This window comes from Scylla paramamosain, chromosome 23 (genome assembly GCF_035594125.1).
Source record: "Scylla paramamosain isolate STU-SP2022 chromosome 23, ASM3559412v1, whole genome shotgun sequence".
Taxonomy (NCBI): domain Eukaryota; kingdom Metazoa; phylum Arthropoda; class Malacostraca; order Decapoda; family Portunidae; genus Scylla; species Scylla paramamosain.
Genome location: NC_087173.1, coordinates 17,835,223 through 17,842,722, shown reverse-complemented (window position 1 = coordinate 17,842,722; position 7,500 = coordinate 17,835,223). Strand labels below are relative to the sequence as shown.

At 41.8% G+C, this 7,500-nt stretch overlaps 1 non-coding gene across 1 annotated transcript; it reads right to left on the bottom strand.

Annotated features, from left to right (window-relative positions):
* Nucleotides 1–3,728: 3,728 nt before the first annotated feature.
* On the bottom strand, nucleotides 3,729–3,801 carry Trnam-cau (transfer RNA methionine (anticodon CAU)). The gene has a single exon. It is a non-coding gene; the product is annotated as a tRNA-Met (tRNA).
* Nucleotides 3,802–7,500: the final 3,699 nt, after the last annotated feature.

The following is a 7,500-nucleotide window of genomic DNA, read 5'->3' as shown; positions in this document are numbered from 1 at the left end:
ATTTAATGTCTTTCTTTTTTTCTTCTACCTTTCTTCTCTCTCCGTTTCTTGTTGATACAGATTCCTCTTCCTTGTTCTTTCGTGTTTAATTTCTTCCTTCTTATTCTTCTTTCTTCTTTCTTGCTTCATTTCTTCCTGTTCTTCCTTCTTACTTTTGTGCATTTCTACTGGTTTCTTCGTGTTTCACCTCTTCCTCTTCTTTCTTCTACTTTTCTTCCTTTTTTTCTTCTCGTTGCTTATTCCTCCTTCTTTCGTATTTAATTTATTCCTCTCCTTTCTTTCTTCCTTTTTTTTTGTTGATCATTCTTCCTTTTTTTCTTCTTGTTTTCGTTCATTCCTCCTTTCTTCGTGTTTCATCTCTTCCTCTTCTTTCTCTCTTTTCTTATTGTTGCATATTTTTTTCCCTTTCCTCCCGTGCTACATATCTCCCTGCACGCTACGCAAAGGAACACAAAGGACGAACAAACACCAGCCGTCCCACACTGTCTAATATAATGTAAGAAATGTGTGCATGGGAAGGACAGTGTGTGTGTGTGTGTGTGTGTGTGTGTGTTCTTGATCTTTTTTACACATTCCTTCACACGCAAAATAAGAATAAAACACAAATAAATCAGTAAAACATATAATAATTAAATAAGAATGATAAAAAATAAACAAACAAATAAAAGTAAATAAGGAAAAATAAACAAGCCGTCACAAAAAGTATACAGCACATTTTCCATCAACTTTTTTTCCGTCAAGTTTCTGCAAATCGACAATTTGTTGAGCGCGCGCCGTCACACACGTACCGCCGCTCGTCGTCACTTTCGTTCACAGTAAACAAACGCGGCTCCTCTGACACACAGGCAAGCAGTCGCTGCTCAACACTTTATTACAAGTTTTGTAAGTCGTAGACCAGCCAGACGCGCTAAAATGGTGACCAGCGTGCAGGAGGAGAGACACACAGACCTTCCAGAAGTGTGAACATGTATCGAGTCATGCGAGCCTCTGTTTGCTGTTACGTGTCCACAAGTTAAATGGAACGACGTGTGAAATTAAGCGGTTTTATATTTTTTATTTTTCCGTGAAGATGACCACACACACACACACACACACACACACACACACACACACACACACACACACACACACACACACACACACACACACACACACACACACACACACACACACACACACACACACACATACACACAGACACCGGAACAAGGTAAAACCGGAGTTGACGGAAAAGGCTGACTGAAAACGTGCTATACAGTGTAACGTCGCCATTAATAATAAAATAAAACAATAACAATAATTTAAAGAAGAGAGAAAAAAGCAAAAATATGAAGCACAGGATGAGGAACAGGATGAAAATGAGGATAAATGAGGATGATGATAATGAAAATGATGATAATGAGGAGAAGAAGGAGAAAGAGGAGTATGAGAAGTAAGAGGAGGAGGGAGAGAAGGAATAGGAAGAAGACTAAATGTAAACACACAGGATAACCTAAAACTAACAGATCTATATTTCTTTGTATGCCTGTTTTGGTAAAGAAATAGGAGGAGGAAGAGGAGGAGGAGGAGAAGGAAGAGGAGGAGAAGGAGGAAGAGGAGGATCTGTATATTCCCCTTCGAGACACGTGACACACTCAGGTAACACCCCCACGTAACATTCAGGTACTCCCCGTAACAGCTCACGCAACCCGAAGGCCCTGACAGGTGAATGGCGCACGGTTAACACACAGGTAGATCAAGAGGCGATGAATGAATGGATGAAAAAAAGGGTTATAAGAGGATTCCTTTCGTATTTTCTATTGTTTTATTTTTTTATGTGTGTGTGTGTGTGTGAGTGTGTGTGTGTTGCAAGTGACACACAACAACAACAACAACAACAACAACAACAACAACAACACGAAAGACTAAAAAAAAGCAAAAGTTACGAAGAACAAATACTGTGTTATTAGTTCCTTACATCGTATACTAATCCTCCTCCTCCTCCTGCTCCTCTTTCTCCCGCTCTTCCTCCTCCTCCTCCTCCTCCTCTCAGTAATAACCACCTTAATTGTGTTCACTACCTTTATGTTACGCAGGTGATAATATACAACAAGGGGGAGAGGAAACACTGCTCTCTCTCTCTCTCTCTCTCTCTCTCTCTCTCTCTCTCTCTCTCTCTCTCTCTCTCTCTCTCTCTCTCTCTCTCTCTCTCTCTCTCTCTCTCTCTCTCTCTCTCTCTCTCTCTCTCTCTCTCTACGAACCATGCAGGAAGAAAGGGCGGATGAAAAGATGAAGTGAATAACCTCTCTCTCTCTCTCTCTCTCTCTCTCTCTCTCTCTCTCTCTCTCTCTCTCTCTCTCTCTCTCTCTCTCTGAAGGAATTCCCCGCTCACCCTGAATATTTTCCTTCATGCACCGTTGTAGGAAAAGAGACAAAGGAAGGAGGAAAAACTGAATAATAATAATCTATGTATCTACGTATATCAGGCCGGGAATACCACGCGGGGCGGCACAAACAAAGCATCACACAAGTATTCTGAAACAATTCCGCGCCACACCTCCGTTACTTTCAAAAGGCTCTTATTGAAGTTACACGGAGTTTTAATTATGTATTTTTTTTTTTTTACGGTTCTAGTGATAAATTAACAATATTTCTACGCCTTTAACAGGAGAAACAGTCTTGAGAACCTGGCTAATAATATCTGCGGCCTCCTTTGAGAGTAGTCACGGTGAGAGCAAATCGTTTCAGAATACAGGCTGAAGCATCACAGACACTCATTCACACATCATTCACAGACTCAGCCCCGAGCAACTCAGGAACTTGAAATGATAATAGTAATAATAATAATAATAATAATAATAATGATAATAATAATAATAATAATGATAATAATAATAATAATAATAATAATAATAATAATGATAATAATGATAATAATAATAATAATAATAATAATAATAGTAAGTGGATGAAATTTTCATAGGAAAGGATGAAAGTTCTACTATTCACTCTACGGTGAATTCTATACACCTACCTGAAAATGAATACAGTTAATAATAAAATTGGTGCCTGTGAAATAAGAGTTTTATTAGTGAATTTAGTAATTATTCGGAATTTAGTAAATATTCGGACAAGAAGAGAGCTTGTTGGGGATTATCTTTTAAATATTTGTCTATTTAATTCTTGAATTATTCAATAGAATTGCTGTTTACGATTTTTGAAGGCAGTTTATTCCAGATATTTGCTTGGCCTCGAGGGATTTAAAACGCTTGGGTATAATCTTGAACCCATTATTTCATGTTAGGTTAGAATGATCTGTGATAGAATATTTATTTGCATCAATGTTACTATATCCTTTAAAAATTTTGAATACTTCAATTAGATCTCTTATCCTGCGTTTTGTTAAGCTAAATAGGTTTAGTTCTTCCAGTCGTTCCTCATACGGCTTATTGCGCAATCTTGGAATCATCTTTGTGACTCTACACTGTATCTTTTCTATTTTTTTTTCAATGTCCTTTTTGTAATATGGTGACCAGAACTTCACACAGTATTTTAGATGAGGGCGCACCAGTGAGTTATATAAGGCAAGCATAACCTTTTTTCTGATTTAAATTAAAAGGTTGTTCCAATGAACCCTACTAATTTATTTCCCGTTCTTACTGTTTTGGCGCAGTGTTGACTCGAGATCTTTTGACACAACGACTCCAAGATCTTTTTCTTTTTCAGCGCCTGACGGTGGCAAAATCTCTTGCCCCGAGTGAGGATCGAACTCACGACCTTGAGATTATGAGACTCACGCGCTGCCTACTGCGCCATCGAGGCCACAAAGGAGGAGGAGGAGGAGGAGGAGGAGGAGGAATACAAAAAACAAGCAAATTGGTAAATATTTAAAGCACAGAGACAGACAGACAGACAGACAGACAGACAGACACACACACACACATACACACACACACACACACACACACACACACACACACACAGGAAGTCAGGCAAACAGGGCGGGGCACTTTAAGCCGAAAATAGGCCTAAGGAAATTCGTTTGAGAGATTTTACAGCCTAACACCCCCCCCACCTCTCTCTCTCTCTCTCTCTCTCTCTCTCTCTCTCTCTCTCTCTCTCTCTCTGTGTGTGTGTGTGTGTGTGTGTGTGTGTGTGTGTGTGTGTGGTTGTTTCATCCATTTTTTTCCTTTTTTTTTTCTTACGTGATCATGTTTCTTCTCAACTTTCACTTTCTTCTCATCCTCCTCCCCTTTCTCCTCCTCCTCTTCCTTCTTCTATCCTTCATTCATTTGCTATTTCCTCTTATAAATGTCCTTTGAAAACCACAAAGCCTTATCAGAGAGAGAGAGAGAGAGAGAGAGAGAGAGAGAGAGAGAGAGAGAGAGAGAGAGAGAGAGAGAGAGAGAGAGAGAGAGAGAGAGAGAGAGAGAGAGAGAGAGAGAGAGAGTTGTTTAATCAATTTATTGGGCATGGAAACGGGCTAGTCTACACAATTACACCTTACAAATACTCCTGACAATATAAATTAATAATTCAATTAATCACATCATGAAGACAAGCAAGTCACAGTGAGGCAGCGTTACAGAATATAAGTACCAGAGGCAGCGACAGCAAATATCAATGAATTAACAATAGAGTGAAGCTGAGCGTTTACAAGTTGGAAGTAGATAATACAACACAGAAGTGGTGATATTTGAATTTAAAAATGCAAGGTGGATGAACATCAATACATAAGGGGACAGTTAGCGAGCGATAAATTATGGAGGGCTAACATCCGCAAAACTGAGGGTGGCGGGTTATGAAGAGGTCCACGTGGTCGTCCTGCAGCAGGTATTGGCACGCGTCCAGAAGGTGGTGGCATGGGAGCAGATCCCCCACAGCAGGACAATGCAGGCAGCAGTGTTGCAGATTATTGGAGTTAGGAGAGTGGCACAGGGACCAGGAGGTGTACTGAGGCTCCTCTGCGAAACTCGCACTAAGGAGAGAGAGAGAGAGAGAGAGAGAGAGAGAGAGAGAGAGAGAGAGAGAGAGAGAGAGAGAGAGAGAGAGAGAGAGAGAGAGAGAGAGAGAGAGAGAGAATTTAAAAATCATACTGAATTCTCTTGTTCTCGTAAAAACAATGATAATACATAAAAATAAATAAATAAATAAATAAAGAAGAAAAACAGTGCAGTCCACAGCTACTATTGTTTGCTGGTGCAGTATGACTGGTGGTGTAAAAAGAATAGTGAAGATAAGGACACTTACGCGGTACCTCCGCTACATTCAAAAGCTCTAGATCAAGTTCCACGGTTATTTAAGGACGTTTTTATGGTTCTTGTGACAGACTGGCAAGATTTTCACTTTATTAACGGGAGAAACACATCTCCGTAGCCTCTAGAAACAGTCGTGGTGAGAGAGCAAAGCGTTTCTGAATACTGGCTTAGCAGCGGAATAGTCTCGTTCACACTCGTCACAAGTCAAGTTGGTGAGGAAGGGACCCTCTCTCTCTCTCTCTCTCTCTCTCGTAAGTGCTGCCTGGTGGGTTTTGAGGGCGAAACTTAGGGGTCTTAGGGGTTGGTTTCTCTCTCTCTCTCTCTCTCTCTCTCTCTCTCTCTCTCTCTCTCTCTCTCTCTCTCTCTCTCTCTCTCTCTCTCGTGGTACACTTTCCCACGTGGTCACAACACAGACAACCTCATTGACCTCACACGTCTCTGCCTTCCCGTCAGCTGCTTCCTCCACTGGGACACAACAACCACCTCTCTGCTCCACGCTCGCCCACACCCAACACCTCACATGACACGCGTCCTCCTGCCAAGCCCTGCACACCTGTGACTAGCTCTCCTGGGCGACGGTTTTCTTCGCTGTCAAACTACTACGAGGCCACTACTGTATCTCATAACTACCTGTCTCATTGAAATTACCCATTAAATCACAGATCAGTAGGACAGAACAGGAAATAATGAGTTCAAAATCGAAAGGTCATAACAAAGAATTGGTTCTCAAATAAAGTGGTAGATGAATGGAATGGACTTAGTATTTAGGTTATTTTTGCTAGTGGTGAGTCATTAGGGCGCTTTAAAGGAAGATTAGGCTAATTTATGGAGGAAGATAGATGGAAACAGGTAGGTAGGTACAGTACACTATGTTTTATAAAGGGACTGCCACGTGTAGGCCTGGTATCTGCTTGCAGCTTCCGTTATCTTCTTGTTCTTATGTCCTCCCGATCACACACAGAAGCAAAGGTGTTAAGCAAAAACCAAACTTCGTCTTGTGCGGTGACACCTTTACGTTCAAGATATTACACAACAAAGTCTTCCCTGAGAAGCAGGAGATACTTCCTGCTATCGTAAGGAAACTGACAATCTCAAGCAACAAAACATCGGAAATGGTGTACACCCAAACCAGGGACATTTACAGGAAGCACAGACAACCCACACCAGTCCTGTCACAGCCTCCCGCTCCTGGGGCAGCTGAGGTCACTATGGTAAATCTATTTTATACTGAGCGTTTAGGTGTGACCCCCTTGGGGATTCGGCTCTCCGCTGCCCTGCCTTGCCTTTATTGAAGGTTCTATATTGGCCCTTTCTTCTAAGAAATACATTTTTTTTTTCCGTCGTAAGTTCATTCTCACATCTTTAAAGCACATGAGGACGCGCGGCGGTGGAGGGAGAAGTTTCCATAGTTGGTAGTGAGCAGAGGAAATGACCTTTGTCACTTGTCTGCACTAATCTGTGTGACCTTGACAAGGTATTTTTCTTGATTCGTGAGGCACAAAGCCCCACCCTGGCTATAAGTGACCCGTCTCAGGAATAGGTCACTGCCATGGACGCGCGCTCGCCCCAAGGTCGGGAACTCCTGATTTGGTGGTATAGTGAGTGAAGGAAGTTGGAGAGCAACAGTGTTTTGAATATTTATTGAAGAATGGAAAGAGGAAGAAGTTCTCCGTAGAGCGGAGGGACCTACAGCTTAAGATGGATTCCACACCACCAGACAGTGTAAGGAGGCGAGGGAAACGGAGGGGATTGTTGGAGGTGGTAAGTTTTGTAGCAGTTGTAAAGAGCAAGAGTACCTCTGTAAAGCAGAGAAGTCATTTTCTTTATAGTGGCCTCATCCGAACCACGGTAGAATGGTGTGAGGTAGAAAGGACAAGGTCGGGGTGTCGTGGTTCATACACAAAAATCATTGCTATTACTCTCCAAGAAATGGAACATAATATTTTCATCCTTTTTAAAGAAATGGATGCAATCAGATTAATCTTGATGCAATAAGTAGCTAATGTATCAGACAAAGATGAATGTCGTGACTGAAGTAGCGGGGCGACGGACAGGAGAATCCCTAGGGCGGCCACTCCTAAACCTTCACTGCAAGACAGACTTACTATAACTCCACTGACATCTGCCACGCCCTCCCCCGCCTTGACCTCACCTCACTCCCGCCTGCATGCACCTCTCTTCAGTTCAGAAGTGCGTAATTGCTAAATCCCAAATTAAACTCAAATTAGAAAAGCTCCTAGACCTCATCTCACTCCCGCCATCA